The sequence below is a fragment of the Crocodylus porosus genome, unplaced genomic scaffold, assembly GCF_001723895.1.
Source record: "Crocodylus porosus isolate Cpor-Errol unplaced genomic scaffold, CroPor_comp1, whole genome shotgun sequence".
Taxonomy (NCBI): domain Eukaryota; kingdom Metazoa; phylum Chordata; order Crocodylia; family Crocodylidae; genus Crocodylus; species Crocodylus porosus.
The window spans coordinates 263,257,663-263,284,316 of record NW_017728886.1 but is presented as its reverse complement, the minus strand read 5'-3'; positions in this window follow the sequence as shown (position 1 = coordinate 263,284,316).

Here is a 26,654-nt window from a genome sequence, read left to right as displayed (position 1 = left end):
AGTTGGGTGTACTCTGATCCCATTATAATATTTGGGAATGTTACATCACTTAAGCGTGGTGGCTTTTAGCTCTCCTTCGGCATCACAGACACTCCTGAAAGATGCAAGTCATTATGTTGGTGTGGTATATTCAAAGCTTCATCCTGGAAGAGACACAGTTCAGCAGTTTGGACTCAAATGTTCCTCATTTTTCCGTCAAAATTCCAGCCCGGCATACGGGACGTCCCCCCAGCAACTCGTGTGAAGTGTGTGCCAAGTGGACATGAAATGGCAGATGCAGATACTGAAAGGAGAATAATCCATCTGCTATAAAGGGCTAAAAGTCTCCACTAAGTTAAAGATACATAAATAATGGAGGAAAAATTGCAGTTTTGTAAGGAGCTTTTAAAAAAAAAAAATCAAGGGAAATTACGGTGAATGGCGGTTACTATGGAGACCTGCCGTGCTTTGCAAGGACCGTCTGGAGGTACTTACAGTCCATTTGGACACAAATGCACTACGTTTCTCAGTCTACAGGCTCTGTATCACCTTGCATTTGAATTCCCTGATGAAATGTATGAGCAGCCGCTTGAAACACAGCAGCATTGTTTAGAGCGCGCCGATCGAGCAGCTAAAGCATAGGTAGCTTGCCAGCATTAAGACGGAAATGCCTTGCTCTTGTCACACAAGCTAATGGAGTCTGTGCTTGATAGCTGTATTGGAGCTCCTTTTAAAGTGAGTTTTAGTTTGCAAAGGGACTCTAAAAGGCAGTGCGATGGGGTTCATGTGCCTCAAGGTACCCCTCCCTGACCCCCAGTAACTTAGCTTTGTGAAGCTTAGCGGGCTCTGAAAGCCAGATGAGTTTCAGGCTGAATCCTGATGAAATTCAAGGCCTCAAAGCTGAAGTTAGGCCAACTGAGGCTAGGGGTCAGGTATTTGCACGTTGCCAACAGAGCTACTTATGCCAGGAATGGGGGGTTCTCCATCCCACAACATATTCAAATCAAGTTCAGACATCTTGCCAGGTGAGGGGGAAGGGGATTCCTGCCTGCTGTAGCTGAACTACAAGATCTGTGCTTGATAAAGGAATGGCTGGATATAGGCTGATGAATAATTAGGCCAAATTTTTTTAAAGTAATGAAGCTTGTGGCTTGAGCATGTATTAGCAGATTCATTGTAAAACATTGCATTGGCCCGCATCTATCCTACAATAAGGGAAGCCAAATTGCAGTGATATGCCCCACATGAAATGGGTGTTACATTATTATGGTTTTGTTTCTACTTCCCTTGAGGTACAGTGGATAGACGAAACTGGTGCGGTGGATTTAGCTGAACCACAGTGGCTCCCAAACCTGCTTTTTAACCAGTATAATTGCTTCATTTGTTCATACCCTGAGAGAAGTTCCCTGACTTGTTTTAAACAGGTAGTTAGGCTGTATCATGATGGCATCTCCTTGCTTTCACTTCTCCTATTGGCGTTCTTCTCTTTCTCGTGCACAGAAACACAGCACGCTTTTTCAGCAGCACCCAGGGGGATTATGCTGACCAGCGTAAATCGGGGAAAGAGAAGTCTTACCTGCCCTGGCTCTGCACAGTGAAGGCAGCTGCTCCTGCTGCCGCCACTGCTGCTGTACACGATGGGATGTCAGCGATCCGTTGGCATTAAAATAGGGATAAGCTTATCTAGGACTTCACAGGAGGAGCTAGAGTACATTGACTGCAGTGTAGTCGGGCACTAGGGAAAAACTCAAACTGAAGATTAGGGATTTCTGGTCTAGTCCTCGTGCTATAAAAGTACATCCAAAACTTGTCCTTTTAAGTCTCAAAAGGAACTGATGGCATCTACAAAGTGGCAAATCGTTGCTGATTAGATGCTGACTTCCATACCCCATCACAGTGCTCTAAAGTTTCCAAAGCCTTCATTAACTGATATCTGTTGTAGCTTGAGGATGATTATCCTTCTTGGAGGTAACACCGACTGGAATGGCTGAGCCAAAATCGTGTGTCAGGTCCTACTCCTCTCTGAACCGGCTCCCTTGTATAAGAAGTATGACTTCTCACTTGCCACCCTGTGACCCTTCCTGTTCTGAATTGGCTTCATATCAGAGCCTTGAAGCTGGCATTGGGACATGCACACGCTCCCAAGGGCCAGGAGCTGTCATTGCAGTCTGTCTGCATGTTGCTGGGAAGGAATGAAGACTGAATTGTCTGGTATTTATCTATTCTTCCCCAAAAACCTTTTGATGCTCACTCTTCATGGCTGTAATTCAGTATGAGTTTTCCTTTTCAGGAACAAAATTCAGTGGGGTTGAGTGGGTGTGGGGTGGGGGAGAAGTGGGATGGGGAGGGTGGTCATGTGTTCAAGCTCCAAGAGTTTGTCAAGACCAGCTTGGTACTGCAGGATGTCCCCCAGGTTGGTTAAAAGGACTGCAAAGCACGAGGAGGCCAAAGCAGTAAAAAAGGACTCGGTGTCATCTCCCCCTTTGTCTGCCTGGCTCCTTCTATTCTCTCCATTGTTTCATGGTGCTCTCCCTTGCTGCGATCTTTTGTCTGCCAAAGCTATGCCGCGGCTGCTAAGCTCAGTGCAATGAATTAAGGGGAATGGGGGCGGGGGGGAGGGACCTGACAAAAATATTGCGGGATGATTCGGATTCCTTCCAGCGAATGTCAGGACCATTGATCTGTCTCCGTCCTGCCATGGCGACGCTGGGCGGGGGGGACGATGTGGCAGGGGGTTGCAGATGGACTGAGGCTGTGCTGACCCTCCCACTAGCTGGTGGGCGGTGGGGGTCAAGACTTCCTGCTGCTGCCAGGAGGAAGGAGCCCTCCTGCTAAAGCTCTTTGTCCAGGTGTGCTCGGAGCAAGAGGTCACATTTGCGGGGGTGGAGGGTGCTGCAGCTCGTGGGGAAGGCTGCATAGCTCTCCCTGTTTGTCTGAGGCGTCTCTGCAATTTTGCTTTCCACAGATAGCCTCCTCGGGCCTTTGCAGTGAGGATCGTAGCAGTGACGGACTGTGACAGTAAGAGCCGTTCAGGGTTAATAGCTCCTTCCTCTTTGCTTGCTGCTTCCAGACGCTCTGTATTGAACCGTCAGCCCTTTCCCATCGCCTTCTGCAGTTGGTTGGTTTCTTTTTTCCCCCCTCCTCGTGGCTCTGGAGGCAGCAGCCCCTGCACTGAGAGCCGTGGGCTGAACGTAGTGGAGGGCTCCCCGGCTGCCAGCATCGCCTGTTCATGGAGCACAGCAACTTTCAGGGGATGAGCAGTGTTTTCTCCTTCGTGTCCTCTTAGGGATGTTTCAAGAGCCTCGAATCAGCAAAAGCAGCCTGGTGTCTGTTTGACTGCCCTGCTTTCCCCCATGGGCGCTTACTGCTCCTTCCAACCTAGCTGTGGCACTGGGCGAAGCCAACTGAATGAGACGACTCAATGCTCTGTGTGTTGCCTGCTTTGAGAGAGTATCTGTATCCTCAGCCCTTAGTGAAGGGTCACATCCATGCATCGTACTGCGGGTGTATCCCTCTACTCCCCTGTTTTCTCTTCGCATGGGGGACAGAAACAGTCTTGGAGTGATTATGCTATAGTGAAAAATATTGTAACCATCTGCGGAACGGGGGCTTGAACACAAGACTCACCGTCACCAAGTGAGTTTTGCAACCGTGAGGGTCCAGAGTCACGTTTCCCTCTCTCTGGCGCCTTGAATCCTTTTCTGCATTGGAATGGGACTTCAACAGGGTGCCCTTGTTATCAGGCATGCTTTTTCTGTTAGTTTGGGCATTATCAGCATTGGTGAGAAGTGAGTGGATTCAAACCTGCAGACAGAAGAGGGAACTCCACATTGTGGGTGAATGTCCTTGTCCCTCCGCAGTTGCTGCCCGCCTATGGCACATTCCCCTCCATGTTACCTTTGAAAAGATAGGATGAATCCCCAGCTTCCTTGAAGAAGCAGTGTGTGTCCTCACCTACCTGCGAAGGCTGTGAATCCTGGGTGGAAGGAGGTGCTTCCTATTAGGACTAAGGTAGCCAAGTCCTGGGGAGGCGTAGGAATTAAAGCCACCCCTTCTTCAGTATTTCCCCAGCGGCTTCTTCTTGGCTGCTCCTGGATCAGCCTTCTGCTTTTTGTGGATCCTGCTCTAAGGTGCCTGGCTCTTTCCCCACATTATATGAGGAGTCAGTCATTGAACTTTGGGTTCTGGCTTCCACGGGGGGCACCAGGAAGATAAATGTCTTCTGTGCTCACCATTGAAATGCCCAAGTGTCCTTTTAGAACCCACTTCTTGGTGTAGTTGCTGTTGTATTAGGGGCATGGAGAGGTAAGTCTCCATCTACTCAGTTCCCACAGGTGCCAGAGTAGTATGGCAGGGTTATCTTGTATTTTGGCTCCAAGGTTTGAGGAATTCAGGCAGGAGCATAAGGGGAGAATAGTGGCGAATGAGTCCTTATGGCCTAAATAGTAGCTCAACCCTATACATCCTTCTGGGTGTGGGCTCTTGTTCATAGCAATGAACTTTTTGCTCATATAGGTGCAAGGGGTTTAATAGATTTCATAAATTTTTAGGGTCGGAAGGGACCTTAGTAGATCACCGAGTCCAACTCCCTGCCCTGGGCAGGAAAGAGCGCTGGGGTCATCTGACCCCAGCTAGGTGCTTCCTAGTCTCCTCTTAAAGACCCCCAAGGTAGGGGAGAGCACCACCTCCCTTGGAAGCCCGTTCCAGATTTAACCCTCACCATAAAGAATGTTTTTCCTAATGTCTAATCTAAATGTGCTCTTCATCAGTTTATGGCCATTGTTCCTAGTAACCCCAAGGGGCACCCTGGTAAACAGAGTATCACCTGCTCCTTGCTGCTCCCCCACCCCCCAATGAATTTGTAGATGGCCACAAGGTCCCCTCTCGGCCTCCTTTTGTGGAGACTGACAAGATTCAGGTCCTTCAGTCTCTCCTCATAGGATCTTACCTGCAGGCCCTGAACCATAAGGGTGGCATCCTCTGGACCCTCTCAAGGTTATCCGCATCCGTCTTGAAGTGCGGTGCCCAGAACTGGACGCAGTACTCCAGCTGCGATTTCACCAATGCTGAATAGAGGGGAAGTATCACCTCCTTAGACCTGCTCGTGATGCACCTTCTAATGCATGACAGAGTGCGGTTGGCTTTACTCATCCCTTCATCACACTGATGACTCCTGTTCATTTTGGAGTTGACTACGACTCCAAGATCCCTTTCTGCTGCTGTGCTGCTTAGAAAGTTGCCCTTTCCGAAGGGTCCTATGGAAACTCCTCCTCCTCTGGACTCTGGCAGGACACCTTGTATGAGAAACCCTCTCCAGAAGCCCACAACCTCCCCTCTGCTTGGTAACATGCCCCATTTTCCAACCAGATATAGCCTGTTACCCATCTCTCTCTTGCGTGCTCCAGCGTTCTATATAAAGGCATGACACATGGGCATTTTATTTACATAATCCTGGACCGTACTAAAAAAGAAAAGATTGGGTTTCATTTGCTGAGCTGGAAGAACTTCCCCGTGGATATAAAAAGCATGAAGTAGGGCTTGCATGGGCAATGCACTGAAGTGCCTAGAGGCAGTGAAGGATGCAGGCCCCTTCCTGGTAGTCTGCCTGAATAGGAACATCTAAGCCCCACCTTGGCAGGAGTTTGGTTAACTTTCTCCATAGGGGATACACACGTCTGGGGCCTCGATGAAGCATCGTTCTGTAAACAAAAGCTTTTATTTTCCTGGGTTATCAGCCTGCGTGACAAATAGGTTGAAGTCAATCTGACTGGTGTGCGTTGTGCATATTGATGGTTGGTGTCTCAGGTCTGTAGCCTTGGATTTTGTCTGGGTGAGAATGTAGATGCGGCTGCAAGATTGGTGTTGCAGAACTGTTGTGTTTTTAAGCTAAAAAAAAGAAAGAGAGAAAAGGTTTTGACAGATCTGGTCTATTAACTGCTCCTATTTATCTAACCTCTTTACAGTAGTAGTTCCTAGAGGTCTCTGTGCAGGTGTCTCAGAGATACAGAATCACAGAAAGTGAGGGTCGGAAGGGACCTCAGGAGGTCACATGTAGTCCAACCTTCTGCTCTAAGCAGGACCAGCCCCAACTAAATCATCCCAGCCAAGGCTTTGCCTAGCAGGATTATGAAAACCTCCAAGGATGGAGCTTCCACCACCTCTCTGGGTAACCTGTTCCAGTGCTTTTCTCCTTTCCTAGTGAGAAAATTCTTCCTAATTAATAAACTCAATTTCCGTTGCTGCAACTTGAGACTGTTGCTCCTTGGCGAGTAACGTAGTATAGCGTAATATGGTGAGTCCCAGCCTTGGCTGCAAAGAGCCTGCAATCCACAAGACGTGAATGGAAGACCCCTGCAACATGTGTGATAGACCGAGGAGAGGGATAATAGTAGTGACCCATTTTGTGTGTGGTTCCTAGCCAATCGGTAGCAGTAGCCAGTCTATAAGGTTAATATTATGCAAGAATAAAATCAAAACCTCAAGTTATTTTTCCCTGCGAGTCATGAGGAAGGTGTGCTTCCAGGCACTGCATGAAGATTTCAGCTTGCAGACTCTTTGTGGCTGCAGCTGGCAAAAATACATCGCAAAGTCCTCAACTGATACTCAGAGTATTTTAAAACTGCTTCCATTTGGCAGAAGACCAGTAGCAATAGCTTGCTTTAGAGTCTGAGATAGATGCATTTACAAAAGAGTTTAATCTGAGGAATGCACATGCTAGAGAGCTGGGAACTGCTGAATTGTGATTTTACCCCTCTATCAGACATCCCTGCATGTTTGCATTGTGTGTGAACACCTACGTATAAAAGAACATCAAGTTACTGAGTCAAAAACTGCAGCATTAGAAAAGGCCATAATTATGCTTGCTTGTGTGACCTCCATTCAGTCCCCTGGGTGTGTGAGTTATGGCTCTTCTAAAAATGGGACTTGACCACTTTAGTCATGGAGGCACCTTGAAACTTTTACCAGAGGTCTGAGCAAATCCACGGAGGCCTTTAGAAAGCAAAGCTAGAAATATTGTGCCCGAAGTGACTGGGATGGCAGCAGAAATGCAGGAGTGTGCAAGTTATGTGCCTGTGCATGTTTCTTTTGCACGTGTGAATTAACTAGAACAAGTAGTTCCTATTGCAGTAGCACTAAACCTCCCCTGCCCATCTCTGATCTGGATACCTCTGTGCTAGGAAAGACCAGCTCCCTGTTCCAACGGGCTTGTAGTCTCACTAAGCCTGGACATTAAGTGTCATTAGGTGGACATTGTGTCATTGGGTATTGTAAACAGAAGGGAGTGGAGGGAAGGTCAGAGAAATTGTCTTCTGCTAAGATAGCTGTGTATTCAGTAGGATGGTTCTGAGTCCCTTGAAGATCTGTCCTTTTACCCTTTTTGTCCTATTATAAATGAATGTTGGCTGTCCCTGCTGGCTGCTCATCCTAGATGAGACTGGGTGATTGATTTCTCATAGGGCTCATAATAAATGATGTCCTTGATTGAGCAGTGGTTATCCACCTTCTAAAGTGCCTTCTGGGTGCTTACGATTCAGCTATGTCATGGGCCACCAGTACCCTCTGGTACGGGAGGAGAGAGGGACGGGAGGAGACGGCAGCCAAAGTTAGAGAGGGGAGGGAAGGGGGGATAGAACGAGAGATGAAGAGAGCTTACATCAGGTAACAGCACATGTCTAGGGGATGAGGAGGGAGCAAGGCAAGGACAGTGTAAATAGCACCAGCTGTAGGGGAGGGGAAGTGGGGAGAGCAGGGAACGATATGAGGTTTGAGGGATCAGCAACAGAGCACAGGGGTAGGGACACACCAGGCTGGGTTGCTTGCCACTGATGCCCCACATTGCATGCTGGGTACTGTCACTTCAGGGGTTGGATCTGGCCTGCGGGCCATGGGTGAGCACCACACTTCTTGAGGAAATAGCTTCTGAAAGACAAGAAGAAAGTGGATCGGTCATATTTAACTCTACTTTGCTTTCATACAGACTTTCTGAAGTTCTTCACGTATACATTGGATTCAAACCACAACACTTGAAGTCCTAGGGAAGATTTTCCTTGGCTTTATCAAATTTGGGGTCAAGCTGTAGATGAGTGGCATTTCCCAGAAGCACCTCTACAATCGCCTTGAGATTTGCCCCTGGAATATGTCCCACTTATTAAACATAGCTTTTGAGCCACCCCCCCTGAAATCAATTTCCATTAACTTCCGTGGGGTTTGGGTCAAGAATGAGACACCCTCGACATTCAAGAGATGCTAGCAGATGAAGTGTATAGAAAAACATGTGGCTGAGTAGGCTGATAAAGTTTTCTCTGCTGTCTCTTCTATGGTCCACTTCTTGCTCACATCAGCATAATTTAGATAATTAAATTGCCTAGTTCAATAGTCTGAAGATAGACACACAATGCACGGACTACTGAGCTGCAGAATTTATTAATGTGCTATATATATTTCTCTGAAGTACTGTATAATTAAGCTCCATGCTTTCTTCTATAGAGATGGATGCTGACAATGTTCATTAGGGTGACAACGCAAAATCATATTAGGAACACAGATATATTTGGGACATTAGGCTTATAGGGTTAGTCAAAATGTTTAGTGATGATGAAGTAATGGGATGACATTAAGACAAATAAAGAAATGAATCCAAATGAAACCAGCCTTATCTGACAGGAAGAACCATCTTTCCATGATGTGGTCTAGAAAACTGTCCCATTCCAGCAAAAGTCTCCCATTCACAACAGGAAAATATTGCTGGGGGAGGCCTTTGCAAGGCCGTCTAATCCAACCCGTTGCTCAAGGCAAAATCATCCCCGAGTAAACTAGCTCAGAGAAATGCTTGTTTGACCTGTGCTTGAACACTTCCACTGAGGAAAAGTCCAGAGTCTCTCTCTAAGTAATCTGGTTTAATGCGTTTAACCACCCCCATCACTGAAAAGTTCTTCCTAATAATAACCAACCTAATATCTCCCTTGTTACAATTGTAGCCCATTACTTCTTGTCCCCTTATAGATTCACAGATGTTAGGGGCTGGAAGGGACCTCTCGAGATCATCAGGTCCAGCCCCCCTGTGCTTGGGCAGGAAAGACCACTAGGGTCAGATGACCCCAGCAAGGTGAGCATCCAGATGTTTTTTTGAAGATATCCTGAGTAGGTGATTGTACCATCTTTGAGGGGAGTCTATTCCAGACCCTGGACACTCGAGTTATGAAGTTTTTCCTTGTGTCTAATCTAACATGGTCTTCTAGCAATTCATAACCATTAGCCCTAGACTTCCCATGGAGAGCCCTGGTGAACAGATGTTCTCCCAGTCCCCAGTGTGGGCCCCTAATGTATGTATAAGCTGCCACCAAGTCCCCTCTTTGTCTTCTCTTCTCTAGGCTGAACAGACCCAAGTCTCTCAGCCTCTCATTATATGGCCTACTCTCCATACCTCTAACCATATGCGTAGCCCTCCTTTGGACTCTCTCAAGCCTTTCTGCGGCCTTCCTGAAGCGCAGTGTCCAGAACTGGATGCAGTACTCCAGCTGTGGCCTCACTAAGGCCGAGTAAAGTGGGAAGATGACATCCTTAGTCTTGTTTGAGATGCATTGGTAGATGCATGCCAGTGTTTTGTTTGCTTTGCCGGCTATGGCATTGCAATGGCGGCTCACTTGTTCTATGGGCTATCAAGACCCTCGGGTCTCTTTCTGTTGTGGTGCTAGTAAGTTAGCATTGCTGCGCCTCTAAACATGTTGCGGGATGTTTCTTCCCATGTGGAGCACTTTACACTTCTCGGTGTTGAACATCAGCAGGTTCATGTAGACACTGTAATTGATCTCCATCCTCTTCATAACAGACTTTTTGTTTTTAATTAGATGACTACTACCAACTTCTCTAACTTCTTCTCTATCCTGTAGTCCTTACATTCACCCTTGAATAATTAATCGTGCAGCATCTGGGCGTAATATGCTATAATCTATTGCTTTGTGCTGATATTGGGTGGGAACAGCCTTCAGAAGCTGGCATTGAAGACGATGCTACTTAAGTCACTTAAGCCAAGTCAAACACAGGAAAAATATGTTGTAGGGAATAATGCTGTGACCGGTCAGAGATGGAGTAGATAGCTTATGTATCAGGGCTGTCTGATTGGTGGCCCATGGGCTACTTCCAGCCTGCAAGGGGTTAACATGCAGTTGCAGTGTGGGGGCTTCCTCCTGGCCACTGCTCCCCATGTTGCTCTTGCTACTCTGGCAGTGGTCAGAGTCCTTGGGACAGGGCAGCATGTTGGGAGGCTTGCTAAGTGTGCTGCCTGCTCAGCAGCATCAGCAGGGGCAGCTCGGGAGGGGTATGCCCAGCAGTGGCCAGGGAGAGATCACACTGCTTATGTAGTGAGGGATGGCATGAGGTGGGGGTCTAGGGGAGCCCCTGCAGCATGCAGCCGAGGGCCTGTGCAGTTTGGGGCCACCAGCCAACCTGAAGTCAGACAGCCCTGGCTTACGTGAAATTTGTTTTCCTCTCTTTCCTGCTGTGGCTCCAGTGTTTGTGACACAGCTCTGAGCAGGAGGGATCTGAGTTCGAAATGTCTGGTACATGTTTCTAGACGTCTCTGGCTACTTAGCTTCTCCTCCTGCCCTGCTCTACTGTTGCATCCCATGCTTTGCCTCTCTCTTCTTTATTTTCCCATTATTCAAATGGCACTTCTCAACATGCAGGCCTGCTTCCTCTTTCATGCTTATTTTCTGCCAGCATAACACCCTGGGCTTCCTAGATGACCATGCAACGGAGGGTGCAACCCTTGTGGGCCAGGCTGTGGTGTGTGTATTGTGGGGGGGAGGAAGGAAAAGGGGAATCTCTTTTTCTTGCATCTTCCTCAGTTGTTTTTTGAAAACATACTTTGCTGACTACATTGATGTCCCTTTCATGCCCATTATAATAGTAATAATAAGTCTATTCTAAAATGAATTAAAAACATGAGGAGGAGGTAACATTCAGAAATAATACTAGAAAAGGCATCTATCCCTTCACACATGAGGGAGGTGGGCAAAGCCCAGCTGTCAGTCAAGACCAAGAAAGAAAGCAAGGCCAATTATCACTGAAGGTTGCTTTGCCCAAAGTGTTTTGCTTGTTCCATTGTCAGTCTAAAATGCTGGCTGAACTCGTGCAAGATGTTGGAAGCGAAGGTAATCTAGAAGCTTTGTGTTTGGTTTTCTGAATATAGAAAGTGGCGTTTGTTCAGCTGTGAGATGGTATATGAATAGCCAAGTAAAAGGGGCCTATGCTGTAAGCTTAGGGGAGCCATGTTGCATTTATTCCTGTACTTCCCCGTTGGGGATGCCATTTCCATGGGATGTCGTGTATAAACTGCATTCTCACTTCTTTGTTCTCAGTAGATTAGTACAAGCAGGATGTCTCAGCCAGTGAACCAGCCAGTTGGGCAATAAAACCAGGTAGCAAAGGTGTGTGTGCTACCCTCCTTTAGAAACAGCAAATTTGGCGGAGTCATCATGAAAAAATGCCTCTGTATGGTCTCTTAGGTGCATGTAGCATCCATAAGTACCCTTCTGTTTTAAGAACTTGGGATTCCCCGGAAACTAAAATCTTCCCATCACTAGCACCCCTCTATCCATCCCTCCTTCTGGCAATGGCCTTGGGGAAAAATATTGATCTTCCTCTATAACCGCAAGACTGAAATTCATAGTGCAGGACCCCTCCTTGAATGATGTCTTGCCTCCAGTCTTTCTATTTTCAGATGTGCTAAAGTGGAATTTTATTTGTATCAGTAGTTCGGCTCACTTGAATGAGACCAACCAGTTTGTGTAAAGTTATTCATTAGTGTGTGGGATGAAGGTCTCAGTTGATTTGTCCCCACAGCTGACACTATGACATATTCTGGTACAATTACATAGAGTGCTTTGAGTGACATCAATATATGTTATAGTCGCCACCCGTTACAGCTTAAATTTTGCATCTGTGTTTTGATTTTGATTCTTAGTATCAAAAATGTGTTTTGGAATATCTTTTTTCAGTTTTGTGAAGTGCCATGTTGCTCTTCAAACCAAGAAGGAGGGCATGGGAGAATAAGGGAGAGAGGGAACCACAGGCTCCATTCTCCATCTTTTTTTCAGTTTACATGTAGCACAGTTCTTTGGCCTGGTGACATACAATTATTGGCAAGTATCATGATTTATGATCATGATCTGCTAGGAAGGAAAGTGCCTTGTATGCAGAAAGCTGCCCAGATGGGGCAGACATGATGACACCAAGCCGAGTGTGGCCTACCGGCACCTGGGTAAGATTAGAAACCACTCCACAGTTTAGTCCAGAAATCTTCAACATCATTGCTCTGTGTCTGGACATGCATGGCATTCGAGGGTTAGCATTGTTTTCTAAAGTAGCCTTTGCCAGCTGTTAACCGGCATGCACCCCGGATCAGAAGGTGTCAGTCAGAATGACTTCGCTGATGTTTATTTATACCAGACTTCTGATGCTAAAATACCAGTGTTTGCAAAGAAATAGATTTAAAATAATGGGACTGGAAAACCTCAGTGCTACTTTTAACTATATTGGTTGTTAGCCCTTTGAAGGAGAGGGAGTATCGTTTCAGTGGGGCATGTCTATGAAAACGAATTCTGATTTCAGTAATACATGTGGGCATCCACCGACATGCGTGCACGTATGTTTTCACTCCGTTATAGGTATAGGTGGATAGACATAAATGCCTAATTCAGTTTTCCAGGTGGGCCTCCTTGTTTGCTCAGGCAACCGAACCTCGCTGTGTCGGAGTGACACCTGCTGGAAACAGTTTGAATGACAGCACCTAGGGTTGCTCCCTGCCAGGGATGATTAGTGAATCGATATCTTTTACCAGCACGTTTGTTTTCGAACCTTTCCTTGCATTTAGTCCTTGCTGCTTACTCACTTCCCAGTGGTTTTTTTGTCTGCGTGTCAGAGGAAGCACCGCAGGCATTACTTCTCTGTTCCTGTGTGCCACTATGGGTCTTTGAAAAGACGGGGCCCCGCAGTCACGTGGGTGTAATGAGTTATGGCTGCACAACTGGCTTGCAGTTTATTCTTTTTTCCAGCTTAGGTCTTCATTTAGTTTAGAGGGACTATGTCAAGACTGGTCAAATGCTAAGCCTACCAAGCTGATTTCTTAAATTAAAATCTTGGCAACTCCACCGTAAATGTTTATGTTTGTCCTTTAAATTTAATGTTTGAAAGAGGGGGAAAATAGCCCAGCATTTACAAACAAGTCCATAATAACACGTGCATTCTGTTGCTTAAGAAGAACCTGCCGCCGACGTGCTCGGAAGTAGTGAAGGGAACAAGCCTGTGGAGTGAACTAGGAAAACTGGATTTAGACCCCGGGACAGAAACTTTAAGATGACGATTTGGACCACATAGCTGATAGCATTTCAAGTTGGGGCCAGGCGTCTTGCATGTGTGTGAACAGCACACAGAACACAGCAAGCCTTATCCCTGTACAGATAACACACAATGAGTCATCAGCTGGTGTTTTTGCTTAAAAAAATCAAGTCTAGTATTAGAAAGCTTAGAAAATCTTTTAACAGGCCAGGCTGAGTTTCTAGTATGTAATAATATAATTGTCGGTGATGTTTTGCAGCTTCAATTTAGCTGGGCTGAAACGAGAGTGTCCATGCTGGCTTAACTAAACTGGTTTAAAATGACATTTATTTGCTTAGGTACAGCCATTCAAAAAGCCCGAGGCGAAATAAGTTATGTGATTTTTCTGTAAGTGCCGTAGTTTAGATCAGTAGCAAACAGAAAGGACGTTTGCCCTTTGGTGGGAGGGTGGTGCAAATATTAGCCTGGGTTCGCCATTTTTAAACCAACCGATGTGTGCTGAACATCTGTTCTGTTATGGATCTATACTGGTTTCCGATCACTTATATCAGTAAAAGTGTAATACATGGCCTTTAAGTTAAACTGGTGCATTTTTCTTGTGTGGACAAGGTCTAAGTTACCTGATGGCGAATTATGAAAAGTACTAAATAGTATTGGCACTCAGTGGTCTCAAAGAATTGAAAGGAGTACCTAGTGAAGCAGCAGCTGGTGGTTGATGATGACTTGCAGCAAACTTAGCTCAAGAGGTGTATACCTTCTGATGAGGGATGTGTGTGAGGCCCAAATCAAGAATGGTTTCCAACGCTGTGCATTAGTTGCCTATTATAGAGGGGCTCATTTACAATAAAATCATCTGGTGATCTTTCCCCTTTGTCGTCATCTCAGGCTTCTGTGGCTTTGAGAGAGTCTACAGAAAGGCCCGATCCTTTGGGAAGAAGAGGAATTCCTTGCATCTTTGTCTGCGCAGTCCATAGCTATTCGTATCAAAGTTTGAAGAAGATCTGTCCCTAAAGGTGCGGTTCCTGTGAACCACATTGTCACTGTTGCTGTTTCTGCTTGATGAGTTAATGGTTGTGCATCACTCTCCTCCTCTTTCTTCCCAGGCAGGGGATTGGATTCGTAAACATTTCTCACCACGGCAAAGAGACAAGCCTGTGAAAGAAGGAGGGAGGTATGTCCCCTCTGGGAAGAGAGTGGGTGCCCTTCATCCTGATTCTCCTTACGCTTTTGTGGGGTGGAGAGAGAATTCAGGCACAAAGAGCAGGTACGTGGTGATGCTCCAGTATCCAGACCATGGCAAATAGCTACCTAGATTTTTACTTTAATTGAGAAGGGAAAGGGGTAGAAAGACAAACCAGGGAATGCACGGGCCTTTATGTGGATATACTAAAGCAGGGGCAGGCAAAATGCGGCCCGTGGGCCGGATGAGGCCCACCAGACCATGCTATCCAGCTTACGGGGCCCCTAAAAAATTTAGAAAATTAATATTTATCTGCCCCTGGCTGCTTGTCATGCGGCCCTCGATGGCTTGCCAGACTCAGTAAGCGGCCCTCTGCCCAAAATAATTGCCCGCCCCTGCACTAAAGTATATATATGTAGATCTACAAATAGCTTGCAAATGTTCAGGCTAAGCAGTGAAAAAGCTCCTTGGGTAATATGCCTTGCTTGTGGGTTGCTGGGAAATGTATGCAAGTCTGGCTTTAGAGAATTGCAATTTACAGTGTGCAAGTATTTTGGATTATGCAGGATTTGGGTTATAAATATCTTGACTGAAACCAAAAAGTTCAGTTAGACGGTGGGGGAAAGAAATGCTAATAAAGGAACAGTCCTTTGTTGTCAAGGAAGCAGCTCTAGTATTCAAGGAATCATCATCCTTCAGTCAACATTTGCTGGCCAACTGAATCAGAATAATCTTGTTCTTGCTTCACCAAGACATCCTGCTGAGGAAAAGAATTGCTTTTAGTTTAATATAAATAAAGCATAATGTTAATTTAACAGGGAATATGGACGCTTTCCTGTTCAAGATCAAGGTTAGCACAGGCAAAGTCAAAACAGATCTCTTGATCCATGAAAATCTTTTTCAGTGTGTTGCATTAGCCAAAGGAGTGGAAGGGGGAGTGCACGGAGGCTTTTAAAAGAGAAAAGTAGCCTCATAAACATGCAGCCAGTGTAGGCAAAGGATTGAGTCGAGATATAATGAGCAGCACAGAAAAAGAAAGGGTCTGCATTTCAAAGCTACAGAGGTGCTTAGATCTACTAGACTTTTACTAGTATCACTGGGGAAAGAAAGGCTGGAAACTTGAACCTCCATCCCCACTGCAGGACAGAGATCCATGTCTCTGGCACAGCCGCAGTACTCCCAACAGGCATGTCTAGACAGCTAGCACGGCGGATGATATTCCTCTTCCAGCTTTTCTCAGTAATACCTCCTGTTGCTCCCGTAGGTTGCAAGAATGTCCATTATGACCTTGTCTTCCTCCTGGATGCCTCTTCCAGCGTGGGCAAAGAAGATTTTGAGAAGGTCCGCCAGTGGGTGTCAAACCTGGTGGAGACTTTTGAGATTGGACAAGATAAGACCCGCGTGGGAGTGGTCCGCTACAGCGATCGGCCAACCACAGAATTTGACCTAGGAAGGTACCAAACTCGTGAGGAAATCAAAGCAGCTGCAAAGAACATTAAATATGATGGGGGCAATACAAACACTGGGGATGCCCTCCGGTACATCAACACCTATAGCTTTTCCAAAGAGGCTGGTGGGAGGCCTAGTGACCGGGCCATTAAGAAAGTGGCCATCCTTCTGACTGATGGGAGGAGCCAGGATTATGTCTTGCACCCTGCCACTGCAGCACACAAGGCTGGGATTCGAATTTTTGCAGTAGGAGTGGGTGAAGCTTTGAAGGAGGAACTGGATGAAATTGCTTCTGAGCCCAAGTCTGCTCATGTGTTCCACGTCTCCGATTACAACGCCATTGATAAAATACGAGGGAAACTGAGAAGACGTCTCTGTGAAAGTAAGTCGTGGTGGTCTTAACTGTCATGGAAAAAAGGACTTAAAATGGGGATAATTGTGAAGCGGTGACATCCTTTCTTACTCCTTACCTTTCCTTATTAACTCTTATTCCCTTATGATTCTATCCTCTCTCCTATCCACTATTTCCTTGAATTTTCCACTCAACGAGTGGTCGCAGAAGTGCTTTCTTCTGAGTTTAAGAGCCAAGACAACATTGCAGAAGGGTCTGTTTCCAGTAGAAAACTGGAGAGAGAGAGAGAGAGGAGAGAACCATTTTTATTTTGATATGGTTTTATAAGTGTCATATGTTACAGCTTGCTGGAAACTCTGATCTCACCAAACCCTACATGCAGTCTAATCTTGTACAGACCTGAAGCTTGATGCCTTGTCCTGTGAGGCCTGCAAGCCATGTTGGAAGCTGCATGAGCTCCTTGATTCCTCTACAGCCAGAATGTGCTTTGATCTGGTAATTGAACTCCAGAGCTGGGGTACTCTGTGAGCTCTGGGTGCATATTGAAATGTTCTTCTCTGCCTGTGGGGGGGCTCGCAGACTACTCTTATATGTCATTTTTACTCTAAGCAATGGAGACTTCATGTGGGGATCGCTAGAGGGATGGTATTCTCTTGTCATTGGTATCCCAGAAACTTAGCTGGAACATCTGGGCATTTATACACGTGCTCCAGGAGTTGGTGTGGGGGAGGGCAGGGGGAGCATAGATTCATAGATACTAGGGTTGGAAAGGACCTCAACAGATCATCCAGTCCAACCCTCTGCTGGGGCAGGAAAGAGTGCTATCCAACCTCCTCTTAAAGACCCCCAAGATGTCTATCCAACCTCCTCTTAAAGTAGGAGAGAGCACCACCTCCCTTGGAAACCCCTTCCAAGTTTTGGCCACCCTTACCATGAAGAAGTTTTTCCTGAAGCACTTTTATTAGAGTGGCTTTAAGAGCTACTCTAATTAAAGTCCAAAGAGTATCTTGTGTATCAGCATCCCCATACTTCAAAATGGTGGTGGGGACATGTTTATCGAATGAGCTTTTGATAAAGCACCCTTGCTGCCATTTTGGAGCATGGGGTTGCTTATACAAGGGACACAGGAGGCTGCTGGAGTGTGGTAATTACCATGCTCCAGCAAACTCTGTCTAGTCTGCTCCAACGTGCTCAAATTCCAGCATGACAGAGCAGCCTCCCTGCTCATGTATAGGCGCTCTCAGCCTCTACCCAATGCTGCAAGGGTTTCCGGCTATGGGAGCTTTGTGGTCTTTATTGTCTTTGAGGAGGTTAAGGTTGCTCTGTAGTCTGATGACATTGCCCTGCATCCTGGGGTTGAATACACTAAAACTGATGAGTCTTTGTGTGATACCTTGACCTGGGGTTACAGTGAAGATGCTCAGGCAGTCACATTGGGCAGGTAAGTCACTTTATGGTGACTATGTAGCATCCTAATGGACTGACTTGAGTGTGAAAGTGTGCATCGTGGCATAAATGTGTATCATGGCATTCATTTATTTCCTTCTGTGCATATTATAAGCAAAATAATGTATTCACCCATTGCTTTGGGCACTTGTGCGCTTCTTATGCATAGAGTGGCTAGGCCTGGAGGCACAAGCATTGTGATGTTGCACAATAGCATCAAGATGTGACTTCTTCTTCCCTCAGCCCAGATGAAAATTGGCAGGGACATTAACTGTGTCGTGAAAGGAAGTTGGGCTGATTATTGGCTAGATGTAATGCAGATCCTTAGGGTTAGTTCTTTTTTACGGCAAAATCCTCTCGTCTTATGCATTTGAGGTCAGAGTGGGATGGAAAAAATTGTGCTGTATGTTATATCAAACAAATGTATCTGTACATTTTGATGGATCCAGCATGGCTTGACAATCTGCTGAAATGTGTGCCTATTATTAGGAAAACTTCTTCTTCCAATTAATAATGCATTACAGTACATATTGCCATCTGGGTTTCCGAGTTTCTCTCATCCTCTCAAAAAGCAATTTGTCCATTTTACCAGATGTAACATTCTCTGCATATGGCATTTTGATCGTGGATTAGGGTCATAGTTTATGCATCCTTCTTAAGTTAGATCCTAAGGGTTATCAAAGGCATATTGTTTTTCATTCTGAGAGCTATGATTGACACTATTCAAGCTGTCTACCACCTGCTGAAAGGGTGGCTTATGTGGGTAGGAGTGAAGCAACTTGGAGGGTGGGTGGAGAGGAAGAGCTTAGGTGTGTTGGGTATTGGGGATGCTCATGGGGAAGTGATAAAATACTGAACTAGTGAGTTGGTGTCTGTGCAAGAACCATGACTCCTAGAATGCCGATAAAGGTCATTAGGAAGGCTGGATGGGACAGTTTTTTAACAAGCAGGCAGTGGAAAACATGCAGCTTTTGGAGAAATGCTACGGTTGGATGACTAGGTGAACATCAGAATGGCACGGTTAGTCTTTGTAAGTATGGGGTGTGACTGTGGTGTTGGGCCAAGTCAGGGCCTCCAGGGTGTGTTTTCAAGTAAAGCAGTTAACCAGCAGTTTCACCAACACTTTATCAAAAAAACCAGGTTTACAAATGTTTATTGGCTGTAACATGAGGCATCTTCTGTATCATTAAGGCTGACTTTTGCTTTCCATTTCCCTTTTGATGTGTGGTATATTCAGGATTAGGTTAGAAGAGACCTTCCACCAGCGTGAACACTGGGATATTGAAATGGACCTTGAAAGAGGTTGTGGAGGCATCGCTAGTGGAGGTCTCAAGACTCAGATTGGTTAATATGGCAGAGAGCTGAGGTTTGAAGATGAATGGTGCAGAGAGGGTTGGAATGAAAGGAAATAGCAGAAGTGTCTTTTCTCTGATCTGATGACCAATGAAGACTTACCCAGTCCAACTATTGCCAATACTACTAAACCCAGAAGAGCGGAGCAGTAGCATAGCTCCTGGATCTGGAGTAAGAGCTTCTCAGAATTACTTGTTTCTGGTCCTGCTAGACGTTTATTTTGAACCATCATTAAATCTTGCTATTATAATTATTTATCATTGAGAGTTGGCTAGGGAGTGAGTTACCAGTATTTTAGTCCAATGCAACGCTATTCAGCACTCTGGAAAACAACACATGCACTCAGTTGACACTGTCAATGACAGATATTTTTACCAAACTACTCCATTTACATTCTGGACTATAGTTAGCAGACCAAATTGGGTGATGGCTTTGCATGACGGCAGGGGAGATGTATTTCTGTACAAATTCCAGGGATGTTCCATGGGTCTTCATGCTTCAGTAGAGGGTTTATGCTCATGTGGCTTAGCATCAAGACCAGGCAGATGTAGAATAGTTAAAACATGTTGGCACCATCTTCCTGTTGGAAGGTGAATGAGAGGCTTACACTTTTCAGCGTTATAATGGGGCTGCTGTTTCGAAGGGGGCTGCATTGGAAGGTGGATTCAAGATGATTAGTGCAAGCACATAGACAGCTGCTGATCTTAGTCAGGAAGTGCTGGTGATTGTTGCTGGATGTGCTGGGTTTTTTTTTTTTTTTTTGAGATCTAGCCCTTGCAAGGTAAAATCACAGATATTCCCACACTGTTGGGGTTTCTCTTGAGAGCAGACCAACAGCAGCCGAAACTGGGAGTGAGTCGGGGACTTCTGGTTTGAGACCAGCTCATAGGCTTCCCTTTGGAAGCGTCTTGGTTTCATGGATGCCCGGGCATGTATGAGTTTCTATCCACAGTTCATTCACATTTTCCTTAAACATTTGAATAATTATTAAATAAGAAAGCTTTTAATAATCGTATCTCGTGCTTCACAGACTTTAATTTCTGCTGGCTGTGGTGTGAAGGGCAGTAGCACAGCCAAAACCACACCAGTCACTCTTGCTCTGAAATATGGCCTTGTGTCTGCCAGGAAACAAGTTCATGGGATGTAGGAGCAGAGAGGCAGCGAGTGGTATCTTGGGCAGCAGTATGACCATTAGTTCCTCCAACCTCTCTGTTGCTGTTGCTTTGAATTTTGCAACAAAGCAGCTTCTCCTTGCAGGACTGACGGTGACTCTGATGCAAAACCTCAATTTTGGAGGTGACTTTCCCCATGGGGAGCACTGGGGCCTGATCCAGTCAGTTTTGATACTCAAAGCCTGGGGCAGTCAAGGTCTGGCTGCTGTGAGTGCCACTGCTCCTCTTTCATGTTCCAGGATGAAAAAACTTGTTTCTGTTTAATTTGCACAGTATAGTTCTGGAAATAACCCAGTGGAAAGACACACGAGCAACAGAAATTTTGAATGATAGCCTATCGTCTATTTCTGCGAGACTTTTAGGGGATCTTTACCGGCCAAGTTTAAAGCTAAAGTTCATGAGTTTAAAAGAGACTCGGAGAGAAATCTCTTGCATTCCCCTTCTGGCGTAGGAACTTCACTTATTCTAAAAGTTATATACAAGTAAAAAACAACAGAAAACAAGGACAAATGCCAAAAACTGAACAACTCGCAGAAGGGGAGTCTAGAACAGATGCACCTCGTCTTCTTGTCAAGCTCATGTACCTTCTACTGCACAATAACCTTTCTGCTCTGTTGTGATACCTTACTCCTTTTTCTTTCACATAGTTCAGGTAAGGAATCTCTCCGAATGAGATTTCCTAATTGTAACAGCAGCAGAAGAAAAAAACATTGATCTTAAGCAATGTCCCAGACATTAGAAAGGAATGTGGAAGCCATCAGAAAATGTACAGATGTGAGCTGGGAAAAATTAGAAGCTATGAAAAAAATAATGTGCAGATTAAACAACAAAAGGGGAGAAATAGTGTGGTTATGGGAGATGGTTTTAAACAGCAAAAGAACAAAAATAGAAAACAGACCCAAGGCAGGAACATACTGTTGTGTGCTGGAAGTCATTAGTAGGTGGTTTTTCAAAAGCACCTGCAGCCCTTACTGATTTTGCTGGAGCTTTAGGCACATTTGAAAATTAGGCCATAGGGCAACCCCATGAAGTCATTTGAAGCTTTTCCATCTTTTCCAGTGGGCTCCGAGTCAGACTCTAAATGCTGGAGCAAAAGGGAGGACACTTATCTTTTAGGACGGGGGGAGGCAAGTGTTTTGGCGTGCCACAGGTTAGCCTTGCAGCCTCCCACAGTGCCTCTCTGATCCCCTTCCCCTGCTGCTCTGCTTTCTGCTCCCAGCCCTGTGCTCCCTGCCTAATCTGTGGCTTTGCTTTCTGCTCCCAGCCTGATCTGTGGCTCTGCTTTCTGCTCCCAGCCCTGTGCTCCCTGCCTAATTTTCTGCTCTGCTTTTCTGCCCTGTCTGCCGCTGCGTTCGCTGTCCCCTCCCCAACCTGCCACATACAGAGGCTGCCCTTGTGGCCCCTGTGACACCCTAGATCGGGGCGGTGCTCTCTTTCTTGGTTTTCTCACATTGTGATGGACTGATGAGGAACATTAGATAAAGAGAAAGGTTGGCTGCATGCATGCAGCCAAGCCTAAGCAGCTGGGCAGGCCCTCAACAGCAGTCATGAGTGAAGTGCAACTAAAACCCTCTGAGATTCCAGGTTTCTTTATAGCCTTTTTTGTCCAAGCAAAGGAGAGAGACTAGCAGAGACCCTTGCCCTTCCCTTTCTGAAGCTCAGTGGCCTTTAAATGCCCAAGTTACACGCACAGGGCCTCTCCGCCTCTCATGTGTTCATCACTTTCTAGGCAAGTGGTCAGCCCTTATTGCCTTACCCTAGAAGGTGCTGCGTGTTTTTAACGCTCTGGAGCTATTCCTCCTTTGTCTTTACATGTTCTATAATCTCACCAATTCAAAGCTGTACAGCAATATTTTGCACCCTCTGGATGCTGGTTTCAGTGATTTTCATGAGGTGCTTGCACAGGCTTTGGCTCAAGGAGATATTCCTCCCCAGGAGACAGGCATCCAGGTCTGGAGTGCACGACTAGGATTTAACTTCTATTTCACTGATGGGGTTGGCTGGGGGAGTCTGCTGCTGTGGCGTAAGTATTGGGACAGAGAGCCTGGAGCCGGGTTGTGTCTCTAGGGAGCTGTTCGTGGACCGTGTGTCTCTCTGCAGCACGTTATGCTGAAACATTTAAAGAAAGATGCAAACTTTAAATAGAAAAGCATAATTGGGCAAGGCAGGTGCAGTTCATTTACAGCAGACATGGGTAAGGCAGACTCTCTTTGGAAGCAGTTAAAAGGAAACATTAGTTCTTCCTTCTCCCTTAACTGCTATTAAAATATCTATGGAGCAATCGAGAGGGAATCCTGTCCGGCACATGCTACCTACAGAAGGGAAATGAACAGGATTGCCTTTGAAGTTTCATTAGAAGCCGCAGAGAAAACACTACTTGGGCCCAACGCATGATCCTTTCTTATTACCTTCATGGGGCAAAAGAGAACATCTAGGATTTTGGGAAGTGGGGTGCAGTCAGCATCAAACCTTTGGTCCCTGGAGCGACCAATTGCTTGTTCAGCTTGGGAAGGGGCCCCAGCAGTTTGGGGTCTCGGGTGGGTGAGCCAACCAGCAAGCTCTGCTAAGTTAGCTGGGGAAAAGGGGAGGGCAGCTCAGCTGGGATTGGGCTCTCAGCTGCCCCTACTCCCCCCCCGGGATCTGCCCCTGAGCCTGCTCTACCTTTGTCTCTGCCAGTATGGAAAGGTTAATCCTCCTGAAACAGCTTTGCCTGGGACTCAGCCCAATTTGGTTCAACCTGAACTATTTTGAAGTAAAGTTTTAGAGCTCAAGGATCCGGCATTTTCTAACCACAGAAAAATTGATTGGACCATTTCAGGTCAGGTCCTAATTGTGACTTCCTCCGAGGTGTTTGCAAGTAGCAGTCTATGTGTTGTCTCTTAAACTATGTTCACATCACCTGAACACCGCACCAGTTTTGGAAACCCTTTCACTGACTCAACATGGCCATACTCAACCCTGGGCAGTACATCTGGTATATTTGTATTGCTGCTGTATTCCTTATTCAAAACTACCTGCCTACTAAAAGCAGAGCACCTTTCTTTTTTGGAGGCATTTACTGGTGTGGTGTGTGGATATAAGGCCTGCTACTGGCTTTATGCTGTGCTCAGTTTTATTCAGAAGGCTGTGATGTTTCCCCTTTTGTCCAGGGCTAATACAAGGCCTGAGTTCCCTATTAGACACTTTTTTTGAAGTTTAACATGGGACTTGGGTGCATGCAAGCCTTGTTCTGGACCTGTGCAATACTAGAGAATTTAATCTGAGAGCTATTAGGTTGCGTGTGTTCACATGCCGACCAGAACTACCAACATGTTTTTTTAGTTTTGACCCAGTAGAAATTTCTTCAATGTATTACTGTCATTTGTAGAAGACTCTCCGACCCCAATTTACTGTATACTTTCTATAGACATTGTAATTCAAAGAGATCGCGTTGCAGTGGCCTGCTAAGAATATTCCTTCCTCGGTGTTAGAGGTAGTGCTCTGTTTAAGCCGATGGACTATTTTTGTGAGTAAATTGTAGGGTTAGGGTTTCATTCTTGCTGGGGATCTTTATGAGTTCCACCCACAGGCTGTATTCCTTTTTTCAAATTGGTGATATGCTCGCACTGTTTTTTCCTTCAAATTCCAAACAAGTTGAGCCTTTATTTTATCGGATCAGTGACCGGCTACATTGAACCCATGCAAATGAGGAACTGTAACAAACTCCATTGCACGAATACCCTCTTCTACCCCTGCAGAAGATGAAGGACTTTTAGGGTGCTCTACATAAAGTTGCCCTGATTCATTGGAGAACTTGCCGTTGGGAGGTTGATAGGCTCCAAATTTGGTGCTGGTAAATAATATGGGGAACATCTTTCCAGGATGACATCATGTTTGGATACTGTATTTTTTGTATCTCTCTGGACACAACTATTCCCGTTATCACTTGGGATAGCTGAAGCCTTCCAGTGAGAACTCAGTTTCAAAGAAAGATTCAGTGTCCTACTTTACCTATAGGAGCAAAGTCTGCCTTGATGTATGCCCTGAGCAAACTCATGGAGGCTCAGGTTAATTGTGAGGCGGGTGATCTCAGCATTGTGATCTCAAAGGGTTTTCTGTATACTGAGAGACTCAGTGTATCTGTTTCTAAGCAGTATAAGTTGGACACAGCAAAAAAGCTAAGAGATGTTGGCAGTCTTGCTGTGACAAGATGTGACAGAGGAGACAAAATGCAGGCACTTTTTAGCTGGACAAGCTGAACGCAATACATGGCACCTAGGATTAACCTTATCTATCAGTATCCTGGCAAAACCTGTAGAGCTTTTGTCTTCACTAGGAAATTATGACAAAATAGATTGCATCTCTTAGCATAACCCCCCACCTTTGTGGCAGTACAGAATAGCTCCTATATAAGAGAGTGCAATAATGTAATGATATAGGCAGTGCAGCGCTGTGGACTCAGCAGTGATCTAGGATTTGGAAAAAACTTTAACTGTTTGTGCTGTGACCTGCTTTCTGGGTCTGGGTGATTTGATTTCGGTTTTTGGGGCTGGACCTTGGTGTCAAATTGATGTCAGATTGGAATTGGGTCTGAGCACATCTCCCCTCCTGGTAACCCTCAAGGCTGTATGGCTTCTGTCGCCACTCCCAGTATTTCTGCAGTGCAGGCTTATTGCATCAGGGAGCAGCACTTTTAAATGCATCACAGTGCTGTGTGCCAGCCACCACACTGGGAGAAGTGGGCTGATATTTGCTTAATGCTGCCATCCAGCTGCAGCAAGGAGAACTAATTAGCCTGTCTTCAGTGCCTTGTTTGTCAAACATTACACTTAGGGCGCGTTAGCTGCATTTAAAACACAAATGCCCAGATAGCAAAGCACATGTTAAGCGCTGTCATAGTGCAGCATAGTTAGGACTTCTTTTTTTCTGGCCAGGAGTATCTCCAGATTGTATTACCTGATGCACTTTGAGCTAACGTCCGACTGCTCCCCAGAGACTCTGGTGCAGCGAGGGGCCTGGAGCCGTAAATGGCTGTTCGTCACTGCCAGCTTCCACAACGTACTACAGCTCATTGGAGTCTTAGTTACATGTTTTATTTAGATGGTAGGAGGTGTTACTGTGTGACTGCTCAGAAAACTTTCAAACCCATAGTAATACTTACTACAAACTAAACAAAGCATGCACTAAGTGTAATGTGTGACAAGCCCCTTATGCTGCTTATGGCCACAGAGGAGTACTGTGTGTGTTTGAGGGAACCATTGGCGTTCTGGGGTAGACCTGCCCAAAATTGGACAATGTTATTTACATTCGATAGATAAGGGCTTCGGCCGGAGAGATGACCCAGTGCTGTTCTTTCACAGATGCAGTTGTTACTCTCTCTGTCTATGCCATGCTCCTTGTCCTGGTATCAGTAGTTTTTGTTGGCATGAGTGCTAAGACATATGGTTGACAACCCAGAGGTTGCAAGTTCACGGCCATAGCAGAAGCACTCATGGCGTGGCCCTGTCAGATTTGAACAAATCAGTGAATTCTGCTAACTACCCTGTCATGCAAGGACATGAAGAAGGAAGTCACTGGAGACCATTGTCATTTACCAAGGCCCATTGATAGCTATGCCATATGTTTAGAGATAATGCGACACTGCTAGAGTATCCTTGAATCATGTTGCAGACAAGATTTCACCTGTGACAGGAGTGGGTTACACTCCCTTTATCATTGTCTTCCTTCTAAACAGCATGATAAATTGGCCTTTGAAGCAGTATGCACTGTGTTAGCACCTGCTGCAGTCTGTTGACTCACTACAGCATGGAAACAATGCTTTAAAGACCAACTAATGGCTGAAATACAATTAAGGGTGGCACGGAAGAAGCCAGGGAGCTGCTTTAATTAATGATGATCAAAGACACCTTTGCTGGGAATTGCCTTTTCTTCCGAGGCATGCAGGCGAGACCCTTTATGTGAGGAGTGTGCCTGGCTCTCATAAATCCATATTTGATTCAGCCATCCTTCACTTTTATTCTGTAATGAAGCTGCACTCCCAAACAAATTTCCCTCTGTATCAGGGATCAAACGCGGAAGGATCGTCACTGCAGATCTCAGGCTTCTGTGACTTTTCCTAAAGGAGAAATGCTGTAAAATCACACATATTTTTCACACGTGCAGCAAGAGATTCACCCGAGGGCCTAGGTTAATGCTGGGTGAAGATAATGGAAAGATTTATAATGAGGTCGGTGTACTTTGGATCTGGAGAGAGGGCTGGACCATAATACCAAGTAGGTTAAACTGATTCAGCAGAGCATTTCTCCATGTGCTTATGTCCATCCCTGTTCAAAACGATTAAGGCCCTGGGTAAGTCTTTTACACTTTGGGTCAAGTGCCTGGGAAACCTAAATCTCATTGGGCACAT